The sequence below is a fragment of the Symphalangus syndactylus genome, chromosome 8 (assembly GCF_028878055.3).
Source record: "Symphalangus syndactylus isolate Jambi chromosome 8, NHGRI_mSymSyn1-v2.1_pri, whole genome shotgun sequence".
NCBI classification, from domain to species: Eukaryota; Metazoa; Chordata; class Mammalia; order Primates; family Hylobatidae; genus Symphalangus; species Symphalangus syndactylus.
In genome coordinates this window covers 56,064,478-56,079,441 of record NC_072430.2, presented here as the reverse complement: position 1 = coordinate 56,079,441, position 14,964 = coordinate 56,064,478, and the positions used below count along the sequence as shown (strand labels likewise).

General features: G+C 43.6%; 1 long non-coding RNA gene across 1 annotated transcript in view; it reads right to left on the bottom strand.

Annotated features, from left to right (window-relative positions):
* Positions 1-2,773: 2,773 nt before the first annotated feature.
* LOC134737324 (uncharacterized) overlaps positions 2,774-14,964 on the bottom strand; it is a 28,694-nt gene continuing 16,503 nt past the window's right edge. Inside the window, exons 2-3 of the long non-coding RNA XR_010122107.1 lie at positions 6,392-6,447; positions 2,774-5,312 (exon numbers count right to left, since the gene is read on the bottom strand). This is a non-coding gene — a long non-coding RNA (uncharacterized lncRNA). The remainder of the gene's footprint in view (positions 5,313-6,391; positions 6,448-14,964) is intronic.

The following is a 14,964-nucleotide window of genomic DNA, read 5'->3' as shown; positions in this document are numbered from 1 at the left end:
CTACTGATAAAGACATACCCGAGACTGGGCAATTTACAAAGGAAAATTGGACTTACAGTTCCATGTGGCTGGGGAAGCCTCACAATCATAGCATAAGGCAAGGCAAGTCACGTCTTACATGGATGGCAGCAGGCAAAGAGAGAGATTTTAAAACCATCAGATCTCATGAAGCTTACTCACTATCACAAGAACAGCACAAGAAAGACTTGCCCCCATGATTCAATTACCTTGCACTGTATCCCTCCTACAACACATGGGAATTCAAGATGCGATTTGGGTGGGGACACACCCAAACCATATCATCGTCTCACTGGCAGTCATTGGCCTATGAGCAGACAATATTCTGGACTGGGACCACAACTGACCACATCGTGAACAACAGCACAGAGATAGGGAAAGGACCAGAGGCCTTGAGGATATGCTCAAGCTGCTGAAATAACCAGGTCTTGCAGCACTTTATATTAGGACTTCTGGTAATATGTATTCAGAAAAATTCCAGATTGTTCAAGCTAGTGGAGTTGAGGTTTCTGTTACTTGCAGCAGAAAGCTTCCTGATGGGTACACCTTCTCTGCATCGATTACTCAGAAAGGAAGAAGCAAGCATGTGTGAGTTATTACCCTGCCATTAGCACCTCACCATGGCCAGGTACAGAGGGGACCTCCAAGGACTCAGAGGCAATGGCCTAACAAGTCAGCCCCCCATGGCTCATTATCTTTCCTCTGCAGACCCTCCAAAGCCCATTTACCCTGTGAAATGCCACAATTTTCTTTGTCACCTGTCTCGCTCCAGTGCTGCCAGCACGAGTGATGTAGGGTATTATCTGGGCTTCAGCAACAGCGTGTGTGGCTGGAGTTTAAATGAATTTCATCAGCATGATTAAATACTTATTACATGAGTCAAACATACGGGCTTCATTAAGCTAGTGAACTCCCAGGAACCTCCTCTTCTGTTTATACAACCCATCTGGACTCTCAGATTACTTTAAAGAAATGGGATAAATGGAGTTCGATATGACAGCCAGCTCATCTTTCAGCGTTGTACTCTCAGAGGAAACTCATCTTCCATTGCTAACTCTGGCCTCCCTACAATTGAGTGCAGAGGTTTTTTTCCATCTGCTTCTGGCCTCCGTGAAAGCCTGACATGATGCTGAAATTGAGACTTTAAGAGTAACTTGCCAGGACATGGCAGACATACTTTTCTCATTGAAGCATGGAACATTGTCTAAAGTCATTTGCAAGCACAAACCTTGGGCTTTTACAAGGAGGCACACCTTGAAAGCAAAATAAAGGGCAAGGTTTAATTAACTTACCGGGCCCTCTGTTAGTCGTTATTAGAAGCTCTTTATCAAATTAAAGGCCTGCTGGGAAGCCAGCTGAGTGCCGAGAAGCAGTGACATGCGTTAAGTGCCAAAGTGGGTTTTAATTGGCTGTTTAAATGAAGGAAAGCTCCCTGCAGTGTGACAGACACACATCGTGGGGTGTGTGCCAACACACACACGCGCACACACACACACACACACACACACACACACACACGGAGCCCCAGGCAGTCTGGAAATCACAGGAACCACATTTTTGGAAGGCTGACATCCCCAAAGCATGACCACAGCCTACCAGGAAGGGAGCCCTAAAGCATGTGGCATTCCAGGCTCAATAAATGCCATAGTTATTATTTCTGATAATAATAAATAACAGAGCTGTAGCAGTAAGACTTTTGAATGCTGCCAAATTTGCACTGTACATAGTCCAGCTGAATTGCCAAGGTCTCTTACTCCTGGATTGAGCCCAGGATTTTGTTTTGTCTTTTGTGTCATCAAGCCACTAACATGTAAAATGGGAACGTGAATACCTACCCTATGAGAATGTTATAAGAGATTTACACAAAGCTCCTAGCCGTTCCCACCATGTACTGAAGGCCCAATGAATGGTAGTTATTTTGACCAAAGCATTTCTACTGTGCTCTTTAAAAAATTATTGGAGAGTATTTATTCCTCATAGTTCCAGTTATGCTAGGAGGCACTACAGGGTGGTGGCTGAGAGTACAGTCTTTGGAGTCAGATTGATATGGACTTGTGTGCTCGCTCCACCATATCAGGGGGCCTTTCTGAGCCTCGGGCATCTTTTCTATAAAATGGGATACATTCTACAAAATAGTTTATAACATACCTACTTCATAAAATGGTGGAAAAATTACACGACCGTGCCTGAAAAGAACTTAGCACAATGTACGTGCATAGTAGGTGTGATCGTCAATATGCTTCCTAGGGGAATGAGTGTGTTTCCTGTTAAGAGATGGAGACATGAAATCACAGAGTGGCTGTGAGACAGGCCCCAAGGACACTATACTTTTTCACATAGGCTGCGAACAAAAGCTCAATTAGTCAATCATTGGTGGAGGTGATGGGGTGGAATCTTAACAGAAGGCAGCAAGGACAGGGTTTTTAGGGATTGGAGACACATTCAGGACACATAGGAGAGCTCCGCAGTCAGTCTTTTGCTGGTGATCACCCCTTCAGAAAGCTGGGGCTTCCCCAGCATCTGAATATGAACATATTTGATGCAGAATAACTCCATGATACAGCTGGGACAAGAGGCCAGGCCTCCAGTTTCCAGTCTACAGCTTATTTTACTGAGAAAGTTTCTTGTCAGGGTGAGATTTTCAACTGGTGGGGAAAAAATTATTCCAAAACCACTGTTTTTTAATTTCAAAAGCAAGTTTGTTTGTTTTTTTTTTTTTTAAAGAATTGTATTGGTACTCTGAGCTTGTTATTTTAAAAGAAGCTGTCGAAGTTTTTATTATATGATCAATATCACTCAGGATTCTTTACAAGGATGATGTGCAGCAGCCACTGTAACTTTTGGCTTCTTGTCAGCATTATAATTTGGCGTAAAGTTATGGGGAGGTGACAGAGAGGGAGGGGAAGGAGTCATGTGACAAGAGAGGGTGGTGAGATCTTTTGAAGAAGTTAGAAGCGGTAAAGAATCTCAGCCTACAGCTGCTGGTGAGAAACTTAAAATACAGGACTGTGGGTCCTTGGAGCCATTTTGAATTGGAGGATGTTTTCATAAAGGCTGCAAAAATAAACCTTCCTGGATGAAAGCATGTGGCTACGTGCATTTAAACACACGCCCTCTGTTCCAGTAACACCACGATTCTGAGCTATCCCTGATGCACCAGCAAGGAAGAGAATAAACTCCTTCATTTCCCAACATCCTTGCTGAGGGCTTGGAGGGACAGCTCTCACTCAATTTTCCAGCCTGGTAAGGCTTTGAACATGAAACAGAAGTGTCCCCGGGGCTCTTACAAAATGAGCCACAGCAGGCTGATGTCAGGGCATGGATTCATGGGCTGCCGGGGGGTTAATATCTCTTGCAATTCCAAATAAGAAAAAAGCCTGCATTCTTCTTCATTCCTCCCGTTTCACACATCCCTGGCAGCTGGGTTTCCCAATGCTTCATTGAGGCCAATGTGCGTGAAGGAATGGATCAGCAGGAGCAGGCCATCGGGCGGCCATTTTAAGCCCTTGGCCTCCATCCCCGCTCCCCGCGCTGGGGCGAGACAGACAGGCCTTTGTGTGCCTGGAGCCAGCTAAGCCAGGATGTGACTGCGAGCTGGAATCTGACCTTTCATGGGCTCCAGCACCTGTCAGAAAAACGAACAAGCTTGGGGTGTTTTTTCCGCTCCGGACTTAAATGCCAGTTTTGTGACTCCCTCACAGTGGAACTGTGCCAAGGCAGTTGTGGTCAACTCCAGCTCTCCGAGGAGCAGACCTGAGACATAAGTGATGGACGGCCCCGCGTTTCTGAGGCCTGGCCAGCTCTCGGCTCAGGTTGAATTCAAGCCGAGCCCAGGACTTCAGTGCTTTGAGTTAGGAACCTCAGAGCAGATCAAAACAGCCACATTACTCCGGCACCCTGTGGTGCATGTGAGTGTGTGTATGTGCACGTGTGTGGGTGTGTGTGCATGCATTCAGCACTGGAACAAAGACCCAGTCACGGTGATCCTGTCATAGATGGCTGTCCATTCATCAGGGGTGGGATTATGGAGCAGTGTTTGCACCCCCTCTGCCCACCCTGTCTTGGCCTGCTGTGGCAGTCTGATTATGAACATACTAGTCATTCTTGGGTTGGACCCTGCCACTTGTCATCTACAGGACCTCAGTCAAGTGACTTAACGTTTCTGAACCTCAACTTTCTCAGCCATGAAATGGGGATTAAAATGCCTTATTCCAATGGTGGTTGTGAATTAAATGAGATAATATATACAAAGCACCAAGCATCTTGTGAAAGCACCTTGGAGACACTTAGTCAATAGCCACCATTTCCTCCCCTGTTGCAGAGCATGCTTGGGCTGGAAGGAAATGGGAGTTTCAGTCACTATTGATATTCGATTGCCCAATAGACACACACAGTTTTGATCATAGAAGAGGGGCTAGCTCAGCCTATCAATGGCTTCAGCTGTGGGAAGACAACTTTCCTCCTAAGTGTGGCCCCAGAGGATGTGGTGTTCAGGGCTCCTTAGTGGCCTGGCCTTTGGCTGGGAGTGGCTGTAGCTGTCTAAAGGGGCTGAGGGCTTTGGTGTGGACCTGTGATTGGTGCACTCCCCTCCACCCCAAACAGGTTCAGAACGCTATAGGTGGAAGGAGGCTAAAGCGCGCCCATGCTCCAGCCCAAGGAGCTTGTCCATTTCAGGTGAATATGGCCACTGCCTCTGCGTCTTTGGCTCCAGGGATCCTGCCTCTGCCCTCTCATTTCACAGGATGGTGGTCCAAGACTAAGAAGTAACAGCTGAAGTGGAAGACAGTGTCTGCAGTTATACAGATGGCTGGCCCAGAGCTTGAGACATGCAGGAGATGTCAACGAAAAAAATTCAAAATCGAATCCTCATTCTCAAGGCTATCGATAATTTAAAAGTTCATAAATATTGATCCCATAAAATCTGATTTTGGAATCACATAGATTCCAAAATAAACAAAATTGTATTTTAGATATGAAGTTTATGTTTCTTTGACTTTACCACATCTTGTGAAAATGGCTGGATAGATTTTTACCAATTTTGGAGGGTGTGATGAGGGTGACAGAAAATGTAGGCTCTGCCCTGGGAGAGAGCTTGAAGAGATAAGTAATCATCCGCCGGAGGGAATGAAACTGAAATCTAGTGACAGGTAGCTGTGCCTGGCAGGCAGAGAGGAGTGGCCCTCAAACTAAGAGGCTGGGCCAAGAAAACAAATGGCAGTGGATGAGCCCCACATTGGAACGTGGTTGTTGATTTGCAACATGCTGCTTCCTGTAGAGCAACTCTGGGTCGTCAGCTGCAAAGTGAGGAAAACAGATTTATTCGTTTAACTATTCTGAAGAATACAAACTAAACCAGTTAGTACACACAAATAGCCTGTAATGCTATAATGTCCATTATCTTTATTTAGTTTAAGTTCCTTCCTTCCTTCTTTTTTTCCTTCCTTCCTTCCTTCCTTCCTTCCTTCCTTCCTTCCCTCCCTCCCTCCTTTCCTTCCTTCCTTTCTCTCTCTCTCTTTCTTTCTCTTTCTCTTTCTTTCTTTCTTTCTTTCTTTCTTTCTTTCTTTCTTTCTTTTTCTTTCTCTCTCTTTCTCTTTCTCTCTCTCTCTCTTCTTTCTTCTTCCTTTCCTTGCTTCCTTTCCCTCTCTTTCTTTCTTTTTTCTCCTTCCTTCCTTTCTTCCCTCCTTTTTCTTTTCTTTTTTCTTTTCTTCCTGTAGAGCTGAAGGTCTTTTCTTTCTGTAGAGATGAGGGTCTTGCTATCCTCAGCAAGTGCTTGCGATCCCCGGCAAAGTGCTGGGATTATAGGTGTGAGCCACTACACCCAGCCTAGTTCAATTTTTTAAAGGATATTGTTGCTTGTCTAGACTATACATTTTGTAGCCTTTCTGTTACTAGTGTTTGAAACATAGTCTGCAGTGTGCCAAACACTTCCCTTCAAATGCTTCACATTTAATTATCACAAGGATTCTTCTACAAGGAAGCTTCTGTTGCCCCCATTTCACAGATGAGGCTCAAGGAAGTTGGGTAACTTGCCCCGCATCACCCAGCTAGTAAATGGCAGAGTCGGGGCATAAACTTGTGTCTGTTTATTCCAGAACCCAAATTCTTCACCAAAATGGGATGTTGCCTTTTCCTGTGGTTTCTTAAAACGCCATTCATTTACTACAAAGATATTCAGATGGTCAAAATTTGATTTTGTTGACATATAGTTACTTTAGTCAATCAAATTGCACACTGAAAATATATTTCTTTGTACCTATCATAAAGTCTGGGTTTTGAAAATTCAAATGAAACATTTTTAAAGCTCTAAATTAGATTTTCGCTGGTAAGCATGTTATCTGATCATGTTATTATTTGATGTTTGATAAATACTCACCGCTACTGTTTGGTGCTCAGTTGGACAGTTAAAAGGTGGCTTGTTTCAGTCTTAATCTGAAATACATTAAGAAGGGTCACCCAAGCCCAGGCAGGCTTTGCTAAAGGTTTTTTGCATTGGTCACAGTTTTGACTTATAGATCAACAATTAGTTGCAGATGTCGACAGTAATAAGGAGTGTAGAAAGGGTCAGGAGAACACTTCGTTCCCATTTGAGAGGAATTTAGAACTTAAAAAAATACTCTGTTAATTCTGAGCTGCCAACATATACACATTTATGCATGTATGTAACTCACTGGAAAAACAGTCAAATTTTTGAAAGTAGTAGACCATAGTTCTATAGACTTTAAAATGCAATTCAATAAAAACTCGGTTTAATAAGAAGAATAACAAGAATCATTTTCACATTTCTTTCATCTCTGTAACTCAACAAACATGTAAGTTTCAAAAATTACAATAATGACTCATATAAAAATGTTAACAATAATAATGAGAAGCACACCATGTTCAGAGCAAAGTGCTAAGTGCTCCATTTGTCTATTTTTGCGTTCATCATCACACTCACTCTCTGAGTGAGACTCTGTCATTTGCTCCACTTAGAAGTAAGGAAAATGGAAGGTCATGGAGGGCAAGGTCAAGACCCAGCCACAGCTTGGGCGCCTCACCCCTGTATGCTACTGCCTCTCTCAACAGGCCATGCTTGGTGTGAGGCATCATGCCAGTCTCTCTGGAGGATCCACATTGGGAAAGACTGTATCAATTTTTTTTTTTTTTTTTTTTTTTGAGACGGAGTCTCACTCTGTTGCCCAGGCTGGAGTGCAGTGGTGTGATCTCAGCTCACTGCAAGCTCCGCCTCCCAGGTTCATGCCATTCTCCTGCTTCAGCCTCCCAAGTAGCTGGGACTACAGGCGCCCGCCACCATGCCTAGCTAATTTTTTGTATTTTTAGTAGAGACGGGGTTTCACCGTGTTAGCCAGGATGGTCTCCATCTCCTGACCTCGTAATCCACCTGCCTCGGCCTCCCAAAGTGCAGGGATTACAGGCGTGAGCCACTGCCCGGCCGGGAAAGACTCTATCAACTTCTAGAAGCCAAGGATTAAGAAAGGGCTGAGATGCAGATACCAGACTTGATGGGAGGAAGGATGCAGTGAAGTCCAAGAAGCCCACTGTGAAAGGACAGGAGGGAAGGGTTGCTTCAGGAGTTCGCTGACCTCCACAGGGCCACGAGCTGTGAACTGTGACCCACCATCTGAATCTGGGGCCAAGTTCTGTTTTTTATATGGCCCTCAAACTGAGAATGTTTCTTTTGTGTTTTTAAAAGGTTTTATATTTTTAAAAAGTTTAAGAGGGTTTTGTATTTTTTAAAAGGTTTATATTTTGGCCAGGCACAGTGGTTCATGACTGTAATCCCAGCACTTCGGGAAACCGAAGTGGGAGGATTGCTTGAGGCCAAGAGTTCAAGACCAGACTGGGCAATGTAGCGAGACACCGTCTCAAAAAAAAAAAAAAAAGTTTGTATTTTTAAAAGGTGGAGGAGAAAGAGGAGGAAGAGGAGAAATGGGACAGAGGCCCACAAAGCCTAAATTATTTCCTATCTGGCCTTTTACAGAAAAAGTTTGTCAATCCCTGTTCTAGACCAGTGTTAATAACATTACAATTTTGCTATATCTGTAATTTACAATTTTCTAGTAGCTACTTTAATAAAGTAAAAAAAAAGGTAAAATTAATTTTAATGGTGTATTTTATGTAACCCAGAATATCCAAAATATTATAATCTCAGCATGTAATCAACATAAAAATTATCAATGGAACAATAACATTCCATTTTTCATATGAAGTCTTTGAAATCTGATTAACATTTGACACAACACATCGAGTTTGGACAAACTACATTTCAAGTGCTCAACAGCCGCATGTGATAAGTGGCTAGTGTCCTGGACAATGCAGGTTTCACTATGGTGAATACACAAGGCTCACCAATGAATCAATGAATACACAAGATGTAGACAGTGGGGAGACAGCTGGGCATAGTCTCAGTCTTGCTGCCATGCTGGGCTGCATAACTCTTTGTTGTCAGGGCCTGGCCTGTGCATTGTATGATGTTTAGCGATATCCCTGGACTCTACCTACCAGATGCTAGTAGCACCCCTGCCCCAGCGTAATAACCAAAAATGTCTCTAGACATTGCCAAATGTCCCCCGAGGGGCAAGAACACCCTGTGTTGGGAACCACTGCTCTACAGCATGAAAAAGCTGTGTGTGGGAGGATACCTGGAACTGCCCAGAAAATGTCCTCTGAGTCATGCAATTTGATGGAAGAAGGATAATTGAAGGAGAGTAATGAAAGGTTTGGTAGGAAAAGCTGAGGCCAGATCTCAGGCTAAAGCATTTGAAATGTATTCCCCAGGCAATGATAGCCATCAAAGAGTTTTGAGCAGCAGAATGAAATTAGCAAAGTTACAAATTAAAAACATTTTTTTTCTTCCATCTTTGAATAACTAGATTCTTTCTCTTCTTTCTTTTACTGGCACAGATAGATTTTTTTCCCCCTTAAAGAAAAGCATCATTTAAAGAGCCAATGCCCCCACCCTGTGTCTGGTGGATGGTTTTTATTAAATTCCAGTAGAGGGATGGGTTTCCTAAGCAATCAGCCAGCCCCTTGGTGAGCAGGCTCCCTGCCACTTAGCTGACATTCCACCCTGCAGGAGCTGAGGAGAGAGGAAAATCAACACTGAGCAGGCAGAATGACTGTAGCTTATGCTGTTGGAATTTCCAGTGGGGCCACCTGGTCACAGATGGGTCACAGGCACCAAAGCACGGAGATGGAGGGAGCCTGACAACAGCCTCGGGGGCTGACAGTTGCTACACTGTTCTATTTGCTTAGTCCCTGACATCTAATGGCTAGGTTTCTAATTCCAATAACAACAACCATAGTAATAAATTGGAATATGTGTGGGTCTTTACAGTTGATAGTGTGATTTTATGTACATCATTGTGTTTAACAGTGAGCATCAGGACCCAACCTTGAAGGAGGTGCGTACATTGGAGATGCATATTTGGAGACTTGTTACTGGGGTGGGGGGGTTATGGGGCTGTTTGTCCAGCTCTAGGGGATATTCTCCTTTTGCCCTATGGGATTCACTCTCTTTCTCCACCCTGTTCTGTGACCCCGAGGCTGACCTCTTTGGGCTGCAGCAGCTGGGTTCTCTTGCCTTCTGGTTTCCTGCTGGGTTTAGCCAAAGGGAGGCACAGTAGGAGATCAGAGGGCGGGGTTGAGTGAGTTTGGGGTATTTACTCCCCAAGCCCTGCCTGCTGGGTGGTGGGTTGGCAGGGGCTGCATCTCTACTGAAGACCACAGCTCCTACGATGACAAGTCTCACCAGATTCCTAAAACCACTTTCTCTTCCTGTCCTTTCAGGCCTGGGGATGGGAAGGCCACAGTGCTGTCATTAGCCCCAGGACACTTCCTCATTTCTCATAGGTTTACCCACACTTCTGTAAATCATCTATTCAAAAACTCCCTTCCGAGTGTGCCATCTGCTCCTGCCGGGACTTTACTGACGTTCCAACTCAGGTTAGCTTCTACTTAGGAGAGGACACATCTTTGTCAACCATCCCAACAAGCTATCAGGAAAATTCAAGCAAGGCTAGAATGAGTAGCTTGGCCTTTGAAGCCAATGTGTTGACCCCATTTTATAGCCAAAGAAAGGTAGGCATGAAGATTTTCTGGCTTTTCCTGGGCTACCAAGTGCTTGGTATACAAGAATTTCAATCATAAACCCAAGAATCCACACACCTAGTTCTCATCCAGAGAGGAATGTATGTAATGCTTAATTCAGTGTTTTTCTTTCTGGAATTTCTAACAATAATAAAGGAAAAGGAACTCAGGGAAAGTGTCAGAGAAAATCACGTTGTTGTTTTCCCTTCCTTATGTGTAGATGGTTTGAAAGAATACAAACCCCACCCTGAGCTACAATGTCTGAACCAGACCCGTCAGCTGTCAGCAGGCTAGCCCTGTAACTGAGCATCAGCAGAGGGAAATGTGTGGTCTCAGCTCCTCTCTGCTCTCCGCCTGGTTCTGTACCATGGAGAATAGGCCTGGAAGTCACATCATCTGCACTTCCTCATGGAGTCTCACTGATTACAAAAAAGAACAAGCACCCCTCTGGGTTTTGTCTCAGCCAGCTTAACAAAAGGAAATGATTAATGCCGATTAGTCAAAAAAGGCTGCGTCTTTCTTAAGACCCTTCCCAACTATTCATGAGCAAATGTTTAGCTTGACAGCATAAAGATTAGTAAGGGCAGTAACAGCAGAGATGTTATTGGCAGCTACAGTACCTAAAAACTACATCAAAAGAGAAGAAAGGGCCGGGTGCAGTGGCTCACACCTGTAATCCCAGCACTTTGGGAGGCCAAGGCAGGTGGATCACCTGAGGTCAGCAGTTCAAGACCAGCCTGGCCAACATGGTGAAACCCCGTCTCTACTAAAAATACAAAAACTAGCTGGGCATTGTGGTGTGCACTTGTAATCCCAGCTACTCCAGGAGGCTGAAGCAGGAGAATTGCTTGAACCAGGGAGGTGGAGCTTGCAGTGAGCCAAAATCGTGCCATTGTACTCCATCCTGGGCAACACAGCAAGACTCCATCTCAAAACAAAAAAAACACACACAAAAAAAAAGAGAAAGAGAGAGAGAAGAAGGGAGTACTTAAGTCGTGCTAGGTGGAAGGAACTGAGCAGCCTAGACACTCAGGCTCTTAAGGCAAATAGGGAGTGGGGTGTGGGTACATGCAGGATATCAGGGCTCTAGTCTTGGCCCACTGGGTGGCTTGGGGCCAGTTCCTTCAACATTATAATCTCAATTTCCCAGGAAGGAAGATACAAGGATTTTAAACACTATTAAGTTGAATGCTCTCAACTCTGACTCCACGGTAAAAAATCCCCTGGACAGCTTCTGAAAGAGGTACCGGGTAGTGGAGCGGTGATGGGGAGGCGGGGATGGTTAATGGGTTAAAAAAAAAAGTTAGAATGAATAAGGCCTAGTATTTGATAGCACAACAGGGTGACAATAGTCAATAATAATCTAATTATACACTTAAAAATAACTATAATTGGATCATTTGTACATAAAGGATAAATGCCTGAGGGGATGGATACCCTATCCTCCATGATGTGATTATTATACATTGCAGGCCTGTATCAAAACATCTTATGTACCCCCATAAATATATACAACTACTATGTACCCACAAAAATTAAAAACTAAAAATTAAATAAATAAAATCCCATAAGCTAGGCCACTGTTAACAAATAAAATAATAATAAAAGAGATATGTGTGCTTTGCACCATACCAATTTGATTAGCATCGCGGGATATGAGATCCTGGCATTGGTTTACACAGCTTTGTTAGCAGATACGGTACCATCCTTATACTGACAAACAGTGCCCTATACCGGATCCCACACCTCATCCTTGCCCCACTCCCCAGCTTTACGTGACTTTCTCCAAGGAAGTCCTTCTTTGGTGTCCAGGACCAGACAAGACCAGCAGGGATGTCCAAGTGGAGCACTTGGCCCATGTTTCTCCTTTTTTTGGGATACCCTGACCCTGTGCCACTCCCTATTCTGGGTGTTGGGAGTCAACCAGATGCTCCAGGGAGCTGCAGCACTTGTGTTTATGGGGTTATCCTGGTTGGACTCCAGGTTTAGGAGTGTTCCTGCTGCCTGGCAAGGATTTTTTTCATGGGATTATTCAACACTGGGCAGCTAGGACGGTACTGATCCGCTGATTTGGGGTGACTCAGATATTTCTTATAGACAGAAGTTTTGCAAAAAATCTTTACCTAGTATCCCACACAACCTGGGGAGCAGTCCTGAATGAATTATACCAATCTGTTGACATTGTTTATCTCTGTCTAGGTGAAAGGATTATGGATGATTTGGGTTTTATTCTTTATATTTTTAAAATTTAATTGGGAGGAAAATGAGTTTATATGCTGGTAGAATTTCTTTTATAGATAAAAACCGTTTTAGTCATCAAAACGCTGAGATGAGTCATTTTATGAGCAAAAATGATGGAAACTCCAAACTAGAGGGAGCTGGTGTGACAATGGAAGCTAAGATTCTTTGCATAGTAAAGTGAGAAGCTTGGGTTTGCGAGTGGGAAGGAAGAGATGTGGGTATCTGAGGAAGAAGCACAGCAAGCCCAGGGCATCTAGAGGCCGGGGCTCTGGCACTGAGAATTCCTTGCTGGGGGCTGGAGGCCAGGGGCTGCTGTTGTCTGCTATTCCTCTGAAGCTTGTGGGCTGTTGCTGTGTGAATGTGACCCCTCTACTGCTACAGCCTTCAGTAACATCAGCTCCATATACAGCTTTGGATTGTGGTTATTTAGAGCAGAAAGAGATGGATATGTTCAGAGTGAAGGAGATGCCTCATGGAGGGCAGGGGCAGAGGCAGGCACCATGGATTCAGCTGGAATAGTAACTCGAAGCCTGGCATGATGAAAAGAGTTGGGCAAACCCTCCCATGATTACCTGGAGATACCGGGAAGGAAGGGTCCTGAATTTCCCACATGAGGACTAGCCATGTTTCACCGTGTTAGCCAGGATGGTCTCAATCTCCTGACCTCGTGATCCGTCTTCCTCGGCCTCCCAAAGTGCTGGGATTACAGGCATGAGCCACTGTGCCCGGCCTGCTCTGCTCTTAACAAACACACATCTCATAGTATCACAGGTTGCTGCAATTGGAGGCCATGCCCTACTCTCCCAATTAGAATGTAAGCCTCTACAAGGTAGGAACTTTGCCTTTTAACTCCTTATATTCTTCCCAGCAGCGTTTTTCAAATATAGGCCCTGACCCAGCAGCAGATTATGAAATTAGTTTAGTGAGTGTCACCAACATTAAATTAAAATAATCAGAATGAAATAGAACAGAAAATGTCTGATTGCAAAATATTTAGTGTCATGAACTGCATGTATATTTCCCTCACCCCCAAATTCATAGTTTGAAGCCCTAACCCCCACTGTAGCTCTATTTGGAGTAAGGACGTAATTAAGATTAAATAAAGTAATAGGGGTGGATCTGATAGGATTAGTGTCATTCTAAGAAGAGACACCAGAGAGCATGCTCTCTCTCTTTGCCTTTTATATACACACATGTGAAGACAGTGAGAAGGTGGCTGTCTGCAAGCCAGAAGAGAGCCCTCACCAGAAACCTACCCTGAAGGATCTAGGTCTTGGACTTCTAGCTTCCAGAACTGTGAGATAATACATTTCTGTTTAAGCCACCCAAGTCTATGATATTTTGTTACAGCAACCTGAGCAGACTAATGTGCCTACAGGAGAGTTGTTTAGTGAAATGTGTGTGGTTGTGTGTGTGCGTGTGTGTGTATGAGAGAAAGCTGGGTTTGGGGTTTTGATACAAAAATGTGTTTCTTAGTATTGATCATGATCAAGAAAGTTTGAGAGCAACTGTACTACCAGACTTTATGCATAGTGGGCACTTGATAAATGTTTAATAACAAGGAGGAAAGCAAAGAGAGATTGAGAAAAGAGGAAAAGAAAGAGGCAAGGAGGAACGGAGGAAGGAATAACAGAAGGGCATTAGGACAGTTTTCTGTCCTCAATATGAGCAGAAATCACGGGCCCTGCCAGGCATGATTTACATAATTTGGGAAAAGTTTTGATGAAACTGAGACAGACAGAAAAAGGCAGATAGGGAGTAACCAAAGAGTTCACAAACCAAAACCTCATAAATCAGTCCTGACATTTCATCATCTCATTTTTGACTCATTCTGGTTTGTGAGCCTTGATATAGGAGTTTGCAATAAATTTTAATTTCCTGTTGGTTTGAGAAAATTCAAGACTGCGATATTTGAAAATAGTTTTAGGCAATCCAGCTCCTTATTGCCAACTGGATTTCTCCTTGATAGGTCTGATTTGATGGTAATTCAAGCATTGCTTTGTAGCCCTAGACTGAAATAACCAGGATAACCCTGATCAGAGCAAAAGATCTTCCAGAAACCTCCTGGGTTTTTTTTTTTTTAATCAGACTACCCATGAACTCAATATATATTGATGCACACAGAAGAAATAATACCAGAGACAAACAGAAACATTTCTTAATGAGAGAGGAATAAATTCAGTAGGAGAAAATAACAGTCCTAAACATGTATGCACCTCATAAGAGAACTTCAATAAACATGAAGCAAAACCTGACAGAATTGGAGCCAAGCTGAAAAAGCTCCCAATGGCCAAAGTTGGAACATTCTGAGCAACAAAGTAAATAATGTGGTATTGGATTATATCCTAAAGTATAAAATACATGCCCTTAAATCAACATGGATATAAAAATGATAGAATAGGTAAAAAAAGAAGACACAATTCTCCTTGTAGAAGTATCCCAAATAATATATATTTCACCCTCCCCTTGAGTGTGGCTGTGCTTAGTGACTTGCTTACAAAGATTGAAGTACGGAAAGGAGAGAAAAAATAACTTTACAGTGCAGAAACCTGGCAAATGCCGCCTTGGCCTAGTAGTCAATCAATGATAAGTCATTGACAACATGTACCTTTGATA